Genomic DNA, 15,270 nt, shown 5'->3' with positions numbered 1-15,270 from the left:
TGATTAGCAGGGGAGAGCTGGCTTCCATCGCCAGGCAGCTCGCGCCTCTTTAGGCCTTCCCCAGGATTCCCGCTTTTGACTTGTCTCTTTCAAGTTGTGTTTTCTCCTGACACCTCAAACCTCCCGCCAGGACGCTAGCGCCTCTTCTGGATGATCCAGGACATTTTGTGTTTCCTCACACTCACATTTCATTATTTTCGCATTTTACAAAATCCGACACGGTTTCCATGACGCAGCTTTAAACATACAGATTTTTCTTTATTCTTTAAAAGGGGGAAGGGCTAGTCGCCCTGATCCGTGACGGATCGTTTCCATGTCAATCAAAATTTCAAATTTTTTTCGCTTTTTCACAATTTTCCATCAAAATAAAAATCGAAAATTGATAACACGACATCAGTTTTCCTCCAAAATTCAAGCACTCAAAAATTCGAGTCTTGACCTCAAAAATCAAATATGCTCGTAAAAATATTTTCTAAAAATTCATCCCTGACGTTTTGAGTTTGAATATTTTCGAGTCACAAATCAATTTCAACATTTCGATGCAATTTAAGTCACGACACGAGTTAATTGCTCAATTTTCAAAATAATTCCTTTTATCTAAAGTGACGACTTGCCGCGGAAATTCCAAATATCATATCATTTCAAATTTCAAATTTTAACTTCAAGTCATCTTGGTTAATTTTTGTTTTTCAATCAAATGCTATTACGTGTTTGCATTTATGTATATGTGCTATGTGTTGCCTGTTTTCTACACTAACGGTGCAGGGACCAGTGCAAAACAGAAGGAGAATTGACAGCCGACAGCGCTCCTCCGAAACACAACACAAAAAAGAAGCCAAAAATTACAAAATGAGCCACAATCCAAAGACACATATATACAAACCGCCTCACGCAAAATACATCGACACACGTTTGATACGAACAACTAACCGTACAAGCAGGATCCAGTACAAACATCTATCATATAGACACTGTCCTAAAACAACCATCTATCATACAAACACTTGCCTAAAACAACCATCTATCATACTGACACTGGCCTAAGACAACGAACTGGGGGCTATCCGCCACTTACCGAACTAAGCACTCTCTATCCTCTCAAACAGAAAAGAAAGGGAGCAACACAAGAGACAAAGGAGCAACAACGGAAGCAGAGGTGGTTACCATGACGGTAATACCTCGTTCCTGCTCCACGACAAAAAGAAAAATGATGCCTGGCAGACTTCAGACGACACGACAACCGAGGATCATAACTCAGCACATTACCCCGACTTTGACCTCCAATCAGCAGAATTCAAGTGTGAAAGAGGACCATGAAAACGGACACTACCCCAATGTTGGCCTCCAATCACCAGAATTCGACAACGATCAAAAGTGGCAACATGGGATAACACGCCCGTATTGAACCCCACTCATCGGTCATCCGAACCTCTGTAGACAACGACCAACGATCGATACCCGATCATTGGCCGGGCAAAGGCCGCCAGGGAGAAACACAACCAAGCCTGTAACAAAAAACAGTCGACCCTCCCCCTCCAGGATCATCTTCCTCCTCCAAGGCCTCCATGACGGACCCCGTAGGTCCCAAATGGTACCCTGCGGTCAAAAGAATAAACAAAAAAACGTCAGCCGAAATTTTGGCATTATGACGGCGTAAATCGGACAAACCCGCAACAAACAAACAACCTGCAAAGCAAAGCAAGGGCAATCCCGCCCAAACCCAACCAAACAAAAACAATTTACAAAAAAAAACGCACAAAAAACGACTCGCCCTTCTTTTCAAGCAAAAGACGAGTCAAAACAACAAACAAAAATGGCATCTCAAGACCCGTACGAGGTCCGCCAACAAATCAAAATACATTCCCAATGCAATGGGGAATTTTTCTACGGCTAAAAAATGCAATTTATACGCCAATTTGAGCACAAACCGGTCAAAAATTCAAAAACGGCCGCAAAGAGGCAAAAGTGATTTTATCACGCCTTAAGGTGACCTAAACTACCAATAAGGTCCATTTCAAGGCAAACTGACTCAATTCAAGCCCAAACAGGCGCTTATTTTGTCAGACATAAGACCGTCACAAAAGGCAAAAATTCCAATTTTGCCCACAATACCCAACAAAGGTCCACGATGGCAAATACGGTCTTTCCCGACTACAATGCAACCTAGGGGGACCCACTACCCAAGCAAATAAAATTGGCATTGTGAGATGAGACGGTTTCTCCACCTCACTCACGTTTTTTGAGCATAGGGAGCGGGAACGGGGACCAAAATGCAAACTAAAAGCACCCATATACTCCTAAACGGGTTTCTAACCTAATACAATCATCAATTTAACTCGAAATGGGCTCAATCAAAAACGCCCAAATCAATTTTCTAGGGTAAAATTTTCGCCCTAATTCAACCTATCAAATGACCAACGAATTTAAATGGATTCAAGAGGAAATACATACCTTGAGATGACATTATGGTCGATAGCACGAATGGAGGTGAGCAAAGGTCCTTTAATGGCGGATTTTGTGTCGAAGGATTGAAGATGAATGATGAATGACGAGCAGCCAAGCCTCGCGTCTTTTACAGAAAAATAGGGAAGCCCCCTTGGTTCGCCAGGATGTTCGCGCCTAAACCAGCCCTCCCCTTGCTCTATTCAGCGAATTTTGGGCTTTGGCCAAATTCCCCGTAATAAACTTCAAGTTTTGAATGACGATATTAAGGACCGTCATTTTCCCAAATACAAAAAATAAACAGTGAAAATATAAATTCGCTGTTTTCCTTCAAAAATTTCCAACAAACGGCGATCAAAACCGCCATTTTCCCTTCAAAAATTTTTTCAAAAAATAATAGCAAAAATTCAAATTCGCTATTTCTCCAAATTTTAAACGACGGGAATTAAAACCGTCATTTTAGTTGGAAATTAAATTCCGCTATTTCCCACACACGTCAACGACGGCACATAAACCGTCACTTCAAACATAATAGTGAAGATTCCAAATTCACTATTTCCCACACATGCCAACGGCGGCACATAAACCGTCACTTCAAACATAATAGTGAAGATTCCAAATTCACTATTCCCCACACATGTCAACGGCTGCACATAAACCGTCACTTCAAAAATAATAGTGAAGATTCCAAATTCACTATTTCCTTCAGATGTCAACGGCGGCACATAAACCGTGACTCCAAACGTGATAGCAAAATTTAAAACTGGCTATTTCCTTCAAAACTCAAACAAACAACGATCAAAACCGCCACTTCAAATTCAAACAAACGAGTAGTGGAAGTTCAAATTCACTATTCCTTCAAATGTCAACAGGGGGATTCCTCGCAGAACCCGCTTATTTCAACAACATTGATAGTGAAATTCAAAATTCACTATTTTCACGGCGGCATCACGAGTTTGCTACTTTCAAAACAAGCCCATCCGACGCGGCTATGTAGGAAATATCGGTATACTTCCTTTAAGAAATTACGGATTATAACGAAATTATAATTATGAATACGTGTCATAAATGAAATAGCATAAACAAAATAGAGAGATTAATAAATAACCTTTTGTCCTAGCAAAATTGGCCTAAGAACAATATCGAAATCGATATTCTCCTATTAGTTGCACCCAAAATGCTTTTGAGAAATGCCCCTCAATTGCTAGAATGAGATCCCCAAATTTACTAATTAATTTAGGGTTTTGTGTTTTTGTTTGATGAGAGAATATTAGGTCAAAAAAGAATGAGAGAATGATCCCCCAAATCCTCTTCATATAACCGAAAAATAGAGGAGAAAAATTAGGAAGATTTTTCTTTCTTTTTTTTCTTTTATTCGGTTTGACCGAAATCACCAACCACCAAAAATGAGGATATAATCTTCTTATTTTTGGTTGTTGTTTAATTGTATATTATTTGTATTATTTATCAATTGTCATATATATTGACATGTATTAATAAGTCCACTTATAACAGCTTGCAGTCGATTTATCAATACCAGTCTGTCAACATTTATTATGACAATATTATATAATATATACATTAACTATAAATATCGCATATTTATAATTTGCTTATTAAATATAACTGTTTATGTTTAATTACGAATTAACATCTTAATTCGTTTAAGCTAACATTATATACAATAATTAAATATAACATATTATATTCAATTTACGAATTGACAGTTAATTCGTCTCAGCTAATATTATTTATTAGATTAAATAATCGTCTCATCAACACATTGACTAACTGTTTAGTCAAATACATGGACTAAACTTTTAGTCATATTAGGCATCAATGTGATTACATTTCCATAATCACATCTCTCAAACACATCCTTTAGGTGTGACTTTTAGGGACCAGTTGATCACCGCCATCAATATGATAATAACGTCAAACATTCTAGCAAGCCAACCGTTATTAAGTAATCGTTAATCAACTGATAAAATACTAAGTATACCCTTTTGAACCTATAAGAGATTTATAAATGTTATGACACTAATTGTGGAGGACACAAACTCCAACAATCTCCCACTTGTCCTCACAAGTGTATGTGCGATAACCGATTCTCATATCCTAAAATTTCTCCTACTCAATGTAAAACAATTTGCAAAATCCGTATTCACAAAGGTCGTATTTTACAAGTGATCAATATCAAGAGTGGTTTCCCCGACTAGAGAGTTACTTAACTGATAAACGAATCATCATTCGAGCATGGCCATGCATTTCAGTTACAACTCCTCGAGTGGCCCTGAGAAATAACTAAACCTGATAAAGGTTGGATATTTTCTTCAACTCGAATCCCTGAGATATAAGCACGGTATGAAATGACCCGAGAAAAAATCTGCTTAGCCTCCTGTTACCAGACCATGAGAAAGAAACCAAAGTCACCCAAAAACTGCCTTAATCTCAAGAGACAGTCGATAGTCAAAAGAATAGACTCTAGGAACACAATGGACGTCCAATCCACGACCTGGCACCGAATGTTTTAAACATTTAGGACTCCATTACGTTGTCACAAAAATTGTCCTACGAGGTATCGTTATAACTCGTATCTGTGATCGATCAGCCAACCGTTTGACTTATGGCTCGTTGAACCCACCTTCAATCGACTGCATAATATAATAGCCAGAGTTATCAGCTCATGTAGGCGATTACGGACCAAAACAAATAAATGTAATTCAGTTCACTTTGTGGCGTTCAATGTTGTCGGTACAATCCACATGAAAAACAAAATATGAAATAAAACGATGAATTTATAAATAGTATATGAAAAAGATAATGTATCGAATCCATAATCAACTACTACAACTCAGGAACACGTTTAATTCCCATGGAAATAACGTGCCCTTCATGCTTATCATAATTCAACGGTTTAGTGAGAGGATCCGTGATGTTATCATCCGAAGCTATCTTGTCAATCACTATCTCCTCTTGCTCCACGTAATCACGGATCAGGTGAGCTTTCTGATGTACATGTCTAGACTTGTTGCTAGACTTAGGCTCCTTAGCCTGGAAGATGACACCTCTATTGTCACAATAGATCGTGATCGAGTCATTCGAACTAGGAACAATTGTAAGTCCTTGTAAGAATTGACGCATCCATATAGCTTCCTTTGCTGCTTCCTGTAGATACCCAGTATCTGCTGAGACTCCAAAAACACCCGATGATTATCGGACTACAACATGTTTTGGAATCGCGGCGTTTGATCGACAGTTTGTGTACAACTTTACGTCGGAAAACTTAAAACGATTTCGAAAATAAAACATCTCAAAACATTTCAAAAATACCTGGAGTGTTTAATGCACGACGACGGGGTCGCAATGACACTAACTAGAGTCAAAACCGACACCGGACCAAAAACCGACTCAAAAATTCAAATCCTGATTCCAACAACGAGTCAAACCGAGTCAACCACAAAAAACCAAACATTTGAAACCTTCTATCTTAAGTTTTCTCGGATTCATGTTGGTCAAGTACCAAACATGTGACTACAAAACCTAGGATAGAACAAATCATGATTGCGTTTGTTGTGAAAGTGACAACACAGCTCGAAGACCCGCGACGTGGCTCGCGTCTCTTTGAGCAGCCCAGGCGGCCACGTCGCTCAAAACTCATTCTCCTATAAATACCCCTCAAATGCCACCCATTTGGGACTTACGCGATTGTCCGCCCCCTCTTTTCTCCCTTAAAATTCTCGACTCGACTTCTAAAGTCACAATCCGACGCGTATTTATGACCTACCGATCGTAAACACGAGCCTTACACATTGTTTGGTACCGTCATCGTGCATTAAATAACTTGACCGACCACTTCGACCACTACACCATCACTAAACTTTTAAAACACTCTTTTACTTACCAAAACGGTTTTAAACCGAGTTTTTTCCGATCAAACGAGTTGTTACACTTACGTCGGTCACTCGCCATAACCAAACATGTAAGTATGAGGGTGTAAAAAAATCCTCTTTTATTATGTTTTCATTTGCTTCATGACTCTAACATGCTAAAACATGCATAACATGAACCAAAACATGGAATAAACGAGCCAAAACTGATTTTTGGTCTGAGGCAGAAGCCTCTTAGGTTGCCAACTAGCTCGCACCTAAATGGGGTATTCAGACCAGAGATCAACCGTGTTTGTTCTCGTCATTTCCCTTTAATCCATCTTCATATTTGTAATCGGTTTTTACCATTTCAAGTATTTTCGAACCCTTTTTTATTTTATTTCGCTTGTTTTGACCATAAAACATTTTTCACCCTTGGTTCCTCATACCATGACGGTTAAATCCGTGTTTCGGTGATAATATTTGGTTAATGACATTTAAAAGGTATTTTAAAGCCTTTTATTTCATTTCTTTACATTTTCAAACAAACATATTAGTCACCAACACAAAGTCATCCTTGGTTCTACATACCATGCCGGATTTTAACCCGGGTACGATGATGAGTACCGACTAATAACATTCAAATGGACTTAAAACAATTAGTCCATAATCATATTCAAAACTATTCATGTCAAGTTTGTCAAACCGAACCCGACACCGAATATTATCAAATAATGATGATCATTCGAGTCTAGTTCTTCAAATCAACATATGCGGTCTAAACGACCCCTTCAAATCAAACCGGGTTCAAATACCCATTTTCAACACGATTTATAACGTTTTCTAAAAGGTCAAAACACGGCACATAAACGTGGGCTAGCCCGCGCCTAAACAGGCTCTCCATTTCTCATTTTCAAAACCAGAGGGAGGCCCCTTACACCGCCGGCTGGCTCGCGCTTCATATAGCCGTCTGGTACAGGGCCTGTTCCCCTCCAGCATTAGTCTAGGACGATCCCGACTCCGGTTAACCCGGATATAGGATGGATCAGATGACTATTTGATTACCCAAAACCATATTTGCAAAATGCCTTACTAAGACAAATGGATCATGTTATGCAACCTAATATGGTAAATGGATGTTTAATTTCCGTCTTGCATACAAATCAACCTTTAATCCAACTCGACATCTTATACTTGATACTTGGATTAAATCACCCGACTTAGAAAGATCTCACATGTTAGGTTTAAATCATTGGATGCACATTCATGCATTTAAACCGTTTTATCAACTTTTGCATTCAACCAACCAAGATCGATCAGTAGAGGCCGCTAAACGCGGGCGGGATTGGGTGTCTGATTAAAAGGCTTCCCAATACGTACCTTCACCTCTTACTCAGAAACTTTGGATAGTGGACGACCTTATCCAGGGCGTACGAGAGTCATTCTAGAGATAGGATGCTAAAGAGTGACGATTTCCTTATCTTTAGTACCTATGTCAAACGCTGCTTTGTGCTTCGATTTGACCGAGGTATTAAGTGGAATTCAAATGGGTTCCAGGCATCCCACAAATGCTTGGTGGCGACTCCGAACATCTCTAATCGTTTTGAGACCCTTACCGAGACGAAACCGACCGATCTAAAACGATCCGGTCGAAAGCATTTTTACGCCGCCGAGCGTGGCTTTCAAAAAAGACCGCTATACGTCCGCAGATTTGCCCGGCGTGTAGGTGACTATGTCCACAGATTGGCGACTCCGCTAGGGAGAACTAGGACACTTACGTCTTTGTGATCCCTAGATGGTGAGACTTGAACGAGGTCTTGGTTGGAATGCATTAATTGATATTACGGTCACGGTCGGATTCCCTGTCCCGGCCCACAACCTAACCCTTTCCGACCAATTGGCTCGTCTCATCGGCGTGAGTTTTCTCATCCCCGCGTTTTGAATCCCGATTGAGTCAAGCATACCGTTGACGTTACACATTTCTATTTCATCAAAGAGCTTTCATCACTTTCGAGCACGAGGCTAGGGCACCCTCCTTACATATTTTTGTTTGGATTGGTATCCCTCTCGCAAATCGGGGTTTGATTGCTTGGTGTGTAACCCACCCTTTTAAGCCAAAACCCGTGTCAGCATAATGCATTATATCATGAACTGCGAATGCTTATGTGCTACTTGATCATAAGTCCTTCCGTGTCGTTTTTAAACTTTCAAAAACACCTTTTTGCGCCGTTATAATGGCCATTTCAAACATCGGTCTTTCGCCGACTGATGCACGCCTTTCTAGGCCGTCGTAATGATGATTTTCAAACCCGGTTTTGTAAAACCTTTTCAACACGCCTTTCTAGGCCGTCGTAATGACGATTTTCAAAACCTGGTTTTGTATAACCATTTCAACACGCCTTTCTAGGCCGTCGTAATGACGATTTTCAAACCTGGTTTTGTATAACCATTTCAACACGCCTTTCTAGGCCGTCGTAATGACGATTTTCAAAATACGGTTTTGTATAACCATTTCAACACGCCTTTCTAGGCCGTCGTAATGACGATTTTCAAACCCGATTTTGTATAACCATTTCAACACGCCTTTCTAGGCCGTTGTAATGACGACTTTCAAACCCGGTTTTGTATAACCATTTCAAATCACCTTTTTTACGCCGTTATAATCGTCGCGTCTAGACACGGATTTTAACCCGTTTCGCGTCGACAATGGCTCTTTCAAAACCCGAGAAAAGCACACAACCTTTTCTCGATACACTTTCGGGATCCCGAGGACCATGCACCGTCCCCGAGACCCTCTTCAAACATTTCAAACTCGATTTTCAAAACATACAATTTTGAATTTCAAAAACCGTCTTGGAAAACAATGCACTGTTTTCCGTGCCGACTCAAACTCAAACCGTCTTTTGGAAATAAACTTAAGACAACCCTTTCAACTGATCGACTTGCGGAGATCCCTATTCTTCGGAAGCCGCCCATTAAAGCGACAAACGAATCTTTTTGAAAATTTCTATTTTCGAAAACTTCAGTCCACCATTCTAATTCCGCCTCGTGTCTATCGAGTCAAAGCAAACGTACTTATGGGTCCTTACTTATGCGTCGTCTCACCACGAGACCCGTCCAATGGTGTCGCGCCGTCATGAATGGACTCATGTCAAAGGTTCGGTCAATCACCGTCACGTCATAAATCGAGTCAGCACCGAGGGACCACACACGGTCGCCCCGTCTTGTTGAGTCTGTCTTTGTCTCGTCCTCTGCGTTGTCTGCGTTTAGTCTTGGAACCGTGTCGGATTGAGTTGTAATGTGAGCTATTTTTCTGCCTCAGAGCCATGGCCCCGTCTTCAGCTTTGTCCAACAACAACAATGATAACAACAGAGATGTCACAATCGATCGCCTAGCTTCGACACCGCTTACCGCTCTTAAGGTCACCCCGGATCGCGTCGAGACCTGTATCGACACCCTGGAGAACAAGGAAACCGGAGAACATAATACCCCACCTCTGACTGAAACTGAGAAGAGGCTGAAACTCTTGGAAGAACAGCTCCTGGCCCGGGGTAACAATATCCATCTTGAGAACAACCGAAGGTTCGACCCTGTTGGGGACCAGTTACCTGACAACTTCACCCTGATTGATGTGCCTAAGTTCAGGGGAGTGGAGGACCCACTCAACCATATCCGTGCTTTCAAGGACTACATGGCCATTAAGGGGGTCAAACAGGATCTTTTTACCCGGATCTTCCCATCCTCTTTTGAGTCGATTCCTCGCCAATGGTACTACTCCTTGGACCCGAAAACCCTTACTACTTGGGATGAGATCGCAGTTGAGTTTGCCAAGCAGTATGCCGACAACGTCGAAATCCAGGCCAACACCCGCACTCTCGAGGTGTTAACCCAAAACGACAAGGAAGGGTTCACCGAGTTCTAACCCGGTGGAGGAGGGTGAGTACTCAATTGGTCAGTAAGCCGAGTGAATCAACTCTGGTGGAAAAGTTTGTCAACAATCTCCGCCCGTTTTATGCCAACCTATTGAGGTATCAAAATATCAAAACTTTTCAAGATCTGCAGATTCTGGGGACACGTATTGAGGACGGCCTCCGAAAGGGTGTCCTAGCAAAGACCACTGGCAGAGGTTACCAGGGATCCACCTCAACCGGATCTCGCCTTTACGGTCAGACAAACAAGATCGATGAGGTTAACCTCGTCGAACCAACTGCTAAGAAAACTGAGCGCCCCCAGAGAGTATTCACCAACATAGGGTCGACTTATGCAAGTGCCCTGAAAAGGCTCATGGACCAAGGGAAGCTACGACCGATCGGACCCACCCCGGATCCGACCGACGCCAAGAAATCCCGATTCTGGAACCCCAATGCCTACTGCCAGTATCACCGAGGGAAAGGGCACGATACCGAAAATTGCTTCAAACTCAAGCACCTCATTCAAGACATGATTGAGAAGGGAGATTTGCCTATACCCCCCACCAACTAAGCCGAATAACAAGACGAATCCTCTGGGGATTCACGCCATTTCTGGCGATGAGCCGACCCTAGACTGCTCTCACCTCATCCTGCCAATTGACGACGAGGTTAATGCTTTAGAAAAGGATCCTTCAGACGGAGTGTTTGTGTTTAGTGCTGCCACTATGCTCACTATGTTTCAACAAGTTGAAGAGGCCATAGCCAGCCTCTCTGAAAGAATCACCCGACTCGACGACGCCTACCGTCGACTCATCTTCAATCCCCCAACACCGCGCCCAAGGGAGAATTCCCTAAGCATTCAAAACTACCCACCCCAGGATGGATTGCTCCCACGACCATTCTGGCATAGACCCCACGAAAATCACCCTCAAAATAATCACCCTCAAAATAACTACCCTCAAAATAACTACCCCTATAAAAATCGCCCTCACAAAAATATTCCCCACAAGAACTACCCACCAAGGAATACCCCTCCAAGGTATCCTCGAGACTCCGAAATTAACGGCATATGGAGGGATGATGTTGAGGATGTCTATATCCTCCCAGGGAAGGAGAAGCGGACGAAAGAAATCGGACATCTCACCCGGTCCGGACGTCCCTATCAAAACCCGAGCAATTCAACGGTCGTTCCAACAACGAATGACCAAATCGTCCCAGAGGTGGACACTAAACCAAAGGCCCCCGAGAACTCAATCCTGAAACAGCTCCAGAAAGCAAAAGCCGAAATCTCAATTTGGCAACTGATCGCAACGTCTTTTGAGCATCGACAGGCCTTGCTGCAGGCCTTGGGAAAATTAATCGTGCCCTACACCTCTTCCCCAGAAGAAATAGTGGCGCACATGACGAGAGACGCCCCTGATCTGAGTAACCTGGTCGTCTTCTCCGACGAGGACATCCCTCCGTTCGGAGCCAATCATAATCTGATTTGATCCAAACGAATCAAGGAGTACACGCCTACGACGACACTCATCGCAAGGTCACTGGGCTAGTCACTTTGACCGTCGCAACCAGACCATTAGAAAGACAAACCAGTTTTCAAGTGGTCGACATCGACGCGTCCTTCAACATGCTCCTGGGACGTCCCTGGATTCACGCCGTCAAGGCGGTCACATCAACGCTCCACCAAAAGACCAGGGCCCCCTTCAACGGGAAAACGATCACGATTCCCGCTTCCCCAACATTCCCTTTGGGATGGGTACGAACCTATTGACCAAGATATCCGGGATATGAACCTCCTAATCCGAAAACGCAAGAAGCACGGAGTTATCCTCCGTCCCTACCACCTGACCGTCAACGGATACTTTGTCCCCGAGGGAGAGTCCGAGCTCTACCACGGCTTTCCGGAACCGATCTATGACTCTGTGGCGAGGGCTAGGTACCCGAGAGTGGAAGTCTTCAAGGACTGCTACTTTATCCCCGACAACATCGAAGCTGCATCAACTGAGTCCAAGCCGTCACCATGCCTTGACGGACAAGCTGTCACACTCCTCTTTGGGGAAGATAACATCAAGCACCTCGACTATGAGGACATCATCAACATCGCCCTGAAGGACAATCAATTTGATCCGACCGCCTTGATCTCTGATACTGACCCGAAGAAAGCTACCCAAGGCTGGAGAAAGACCGTCAAGTGGACCGATCGCCAAGGCCGCGTTCTCAAGATAACAACTGGAGAAGGCTCTATGTTCAAGGAGGGAAGTGAAGAAGGATCTGAGTCCGAGTCTGAGTCGTAGTTAGAGTCTATCATAGCTCCTAACGCTCCTAATGTCCCGGTCAAGGTCCCCTTCCCACTGTTTTATCACAAAGTCGTGGCTGATTCAGAGGCTGAGTCTACTAGGGTCATCCCCACTCCCATGAAAGGTGACAACCTGGAGCCTGTTCCAGGGGCCACTTCCGCTGTTGTGTCGCCTCTGACTGACCACGAGATATCTGTCCTTTCCGAGCTTTTCGCTCGTGTCAACTTAATGAACGCTAAGTTTTCTTATGACTCGTCTCAATTTAATTGCAATGCTATTCTGAATGACTATGAGGAATTTGACTTGAATGACTACCCACCTCACTTAGCCAAAGAACTTGACAAACGGGAAACCTGAACCCCCATCATTGAGTAAACCGAACCTATTAACATAGGAACTGACAATACACCTCAAGAACTTAGGATAGGGACAACCCTGGACCCCTCGGAAAGACAACAGTTCATTGACCTCCTCCACGAATACAAGGACGTGTTCGCGTGGTCTTACAGAGATATGCTTGGGATTGACAGAGAAATTGCAGAGCACCGGATACCCATTAAACCCGGAGCTAAACCTGTGAAACAGAAGCTACGCCGGATACGTCCTGAGTGGGCCCTAAAAATCAAGGAAGAAGTGGACAAACAGTTCAAAGCTGTGTTCATCAAAGTGTCTGAATACTTGGATTGGGTGGCCAACATTGTACCCGTACCAAAGAAAGATGGAAGAATTCGGGTTTGCGTCGACTTCAGGGATCTGAACAAGGCAAGTCCAAAAGACGACTTCCCTTTGCCACATGTTGACATTCTGGTGGACAATACTACCGAACATGCTCTCCTATCATTCATGGACGGGTATGCCGGGTACAACCAGATTAAAATGGCTGAGGAAGACATGCACAAAACTGCGTTCACTACACAATGGGGTACATATTGCTACACGGTCATGCCTTTCGGTCTCATCAACGCTGGGGCAATCTATCAAAGAACCGCTACTACTCTCCTACATGATATGATGCACAAGGAGGTAGAGGTATATGTCGATGACATGATCGTCAAATCGAAAGAATGGGACGGCCACATCAATGCCCTCCGGAAATTCTTCGCTCGTCTGCGGAAATATAACATGAGACTAAATCCTCATAAGTGTGCATTCGGGGTCACCTCCGGAAAACTCTTGGGGCATGTCGTCAGCAAAAGAGGCATTGAGATTGATCCAACCAAAATGAAAGCCCTTCAACAAATGTCCCGGCCTAGGAACGAGAAGGAGATTCGGGGGTTTCTCGGTCAGGTCCAATACATCAGCCGGTTCATTGCCAAGCTTACCTATAAGGCATGACTAGTGGCAAAAGGTTTCACTCAAGTGCACGGATTGCATTATGATGAAATTTTTGCACCCGTAGTTATGCTGCGTTCCATTCGGATAATCTTAGCGATTGCCGCTTTTTATGAATATGAAATTTGGCAAATGGATGTGAAAACCGCCTTCTTAAACGGTTATTTGGAGGAGGAGTTGTACATGATACAACCCGAAGGTTTCATAGATCCTGAAAATCCTAAGAAAGTGTGCAAGCTTAATCGTTCCATTTATGTACTTAAGCAAGCTTCTCGGAGTTGGAATCATCGTTTCGACCAGGTGATAAAAGAGTATGGTTTCACTCGATCGGTCGAGGAACCATGTTTATATATCAAGTCGAGTGGGAGCAAGATTGTTTTCTTGATATTGTATGTCGATGACATACTCTTGATTGGGAATGACATTCCTCTCTTATCTTCGGGTAAAGGATGGTTGAAGAACCATTTCCAGATGAAAGATCCGGGTGAGGCACAACGCATATTGGGAATTCATATCTATCGAGATAGATCACGACGGACGTTATCATTGAGTCAGGAGTCTTATTTGGATAAGATTCTTGAAAGGTTCATCATGACCAACTCCAAGAAGGGGAACCTTCCAATGACTTCTGGGGTGCAGTTGAGCAAGTCTCAGTCACCCACGACACCTGAAGGGATTGAGCGCATGAGTCGTGTTCCTTATGCATCAACTATAGGATCAATCATGTATGCCATGATATGCACACGTCCAGACGTGGCATATGTATTGAGTATGACGAGTCGGTACCAAAAGAATCCAGGTGAAACACACTGGATAGCTGTTAAAAACATTCTCAAGTATCTACGGAGGACTAAGGATAGGGTATTGACTTATGGAGGAGATACTAAGCTATGCGCAATCGGTTACGCAGATGCTAGCTTCCAAACGGATCGAGATGATTCAAAATCTCAATCTGGGTTCGTCTTCACTCTTAATGGTGCTGCGGTCAGCTGGAAGAGTTCCAAACAGGATGTTGTAACAGATTCTACTACTGAATCCGAGTATTATGCCGCTTTGGAAGCAGCAAAGGAAGCTATATGGATGCGTCAATTCTTACAAGGACTTATGATAGTTCCTAGTTCGAATGACCCGATCACTATCTATTGTGACAATAGAGATGCCATCTTCCAGGCTAAGGAGCCAAAGTCTAGCAACAAGTCTAGACATGTACATCGGAAAGCTCACCGTGATTACGTGGAGCAAGAAGAGATAGTGATTGACAAGATAGCTTCGGATGATAACATCGCGGATCCTCTCACTAAACCGTTGAATTATGATAAGCATGAAGGGCACGTTATTTCCATGGGAATTAAACGTGTTCCTGAGTTGTAGTAGTTGATTATGGATTCGATACATTATCTTTTTCATATACTATTTAT

The sequence above is a fragment of the Silene latifolia genome, unplaced genomic scaffold (assembly GCF_048544455.1).
Source record: "Silene latifolia isolate original U9 population unplaced genomic scaffold, ASM4854445v1 scaffold_73, whole genome shotgun sequence".
NCBI lineage: Eukaryota > Viridiplantae > Streptophyta > Magnoliopsida > Caryophyllales > Caryophyllaceae > Silene > Silene latifolia.
Note: the sequence above shows the minus strand (reverse complement) of the source record.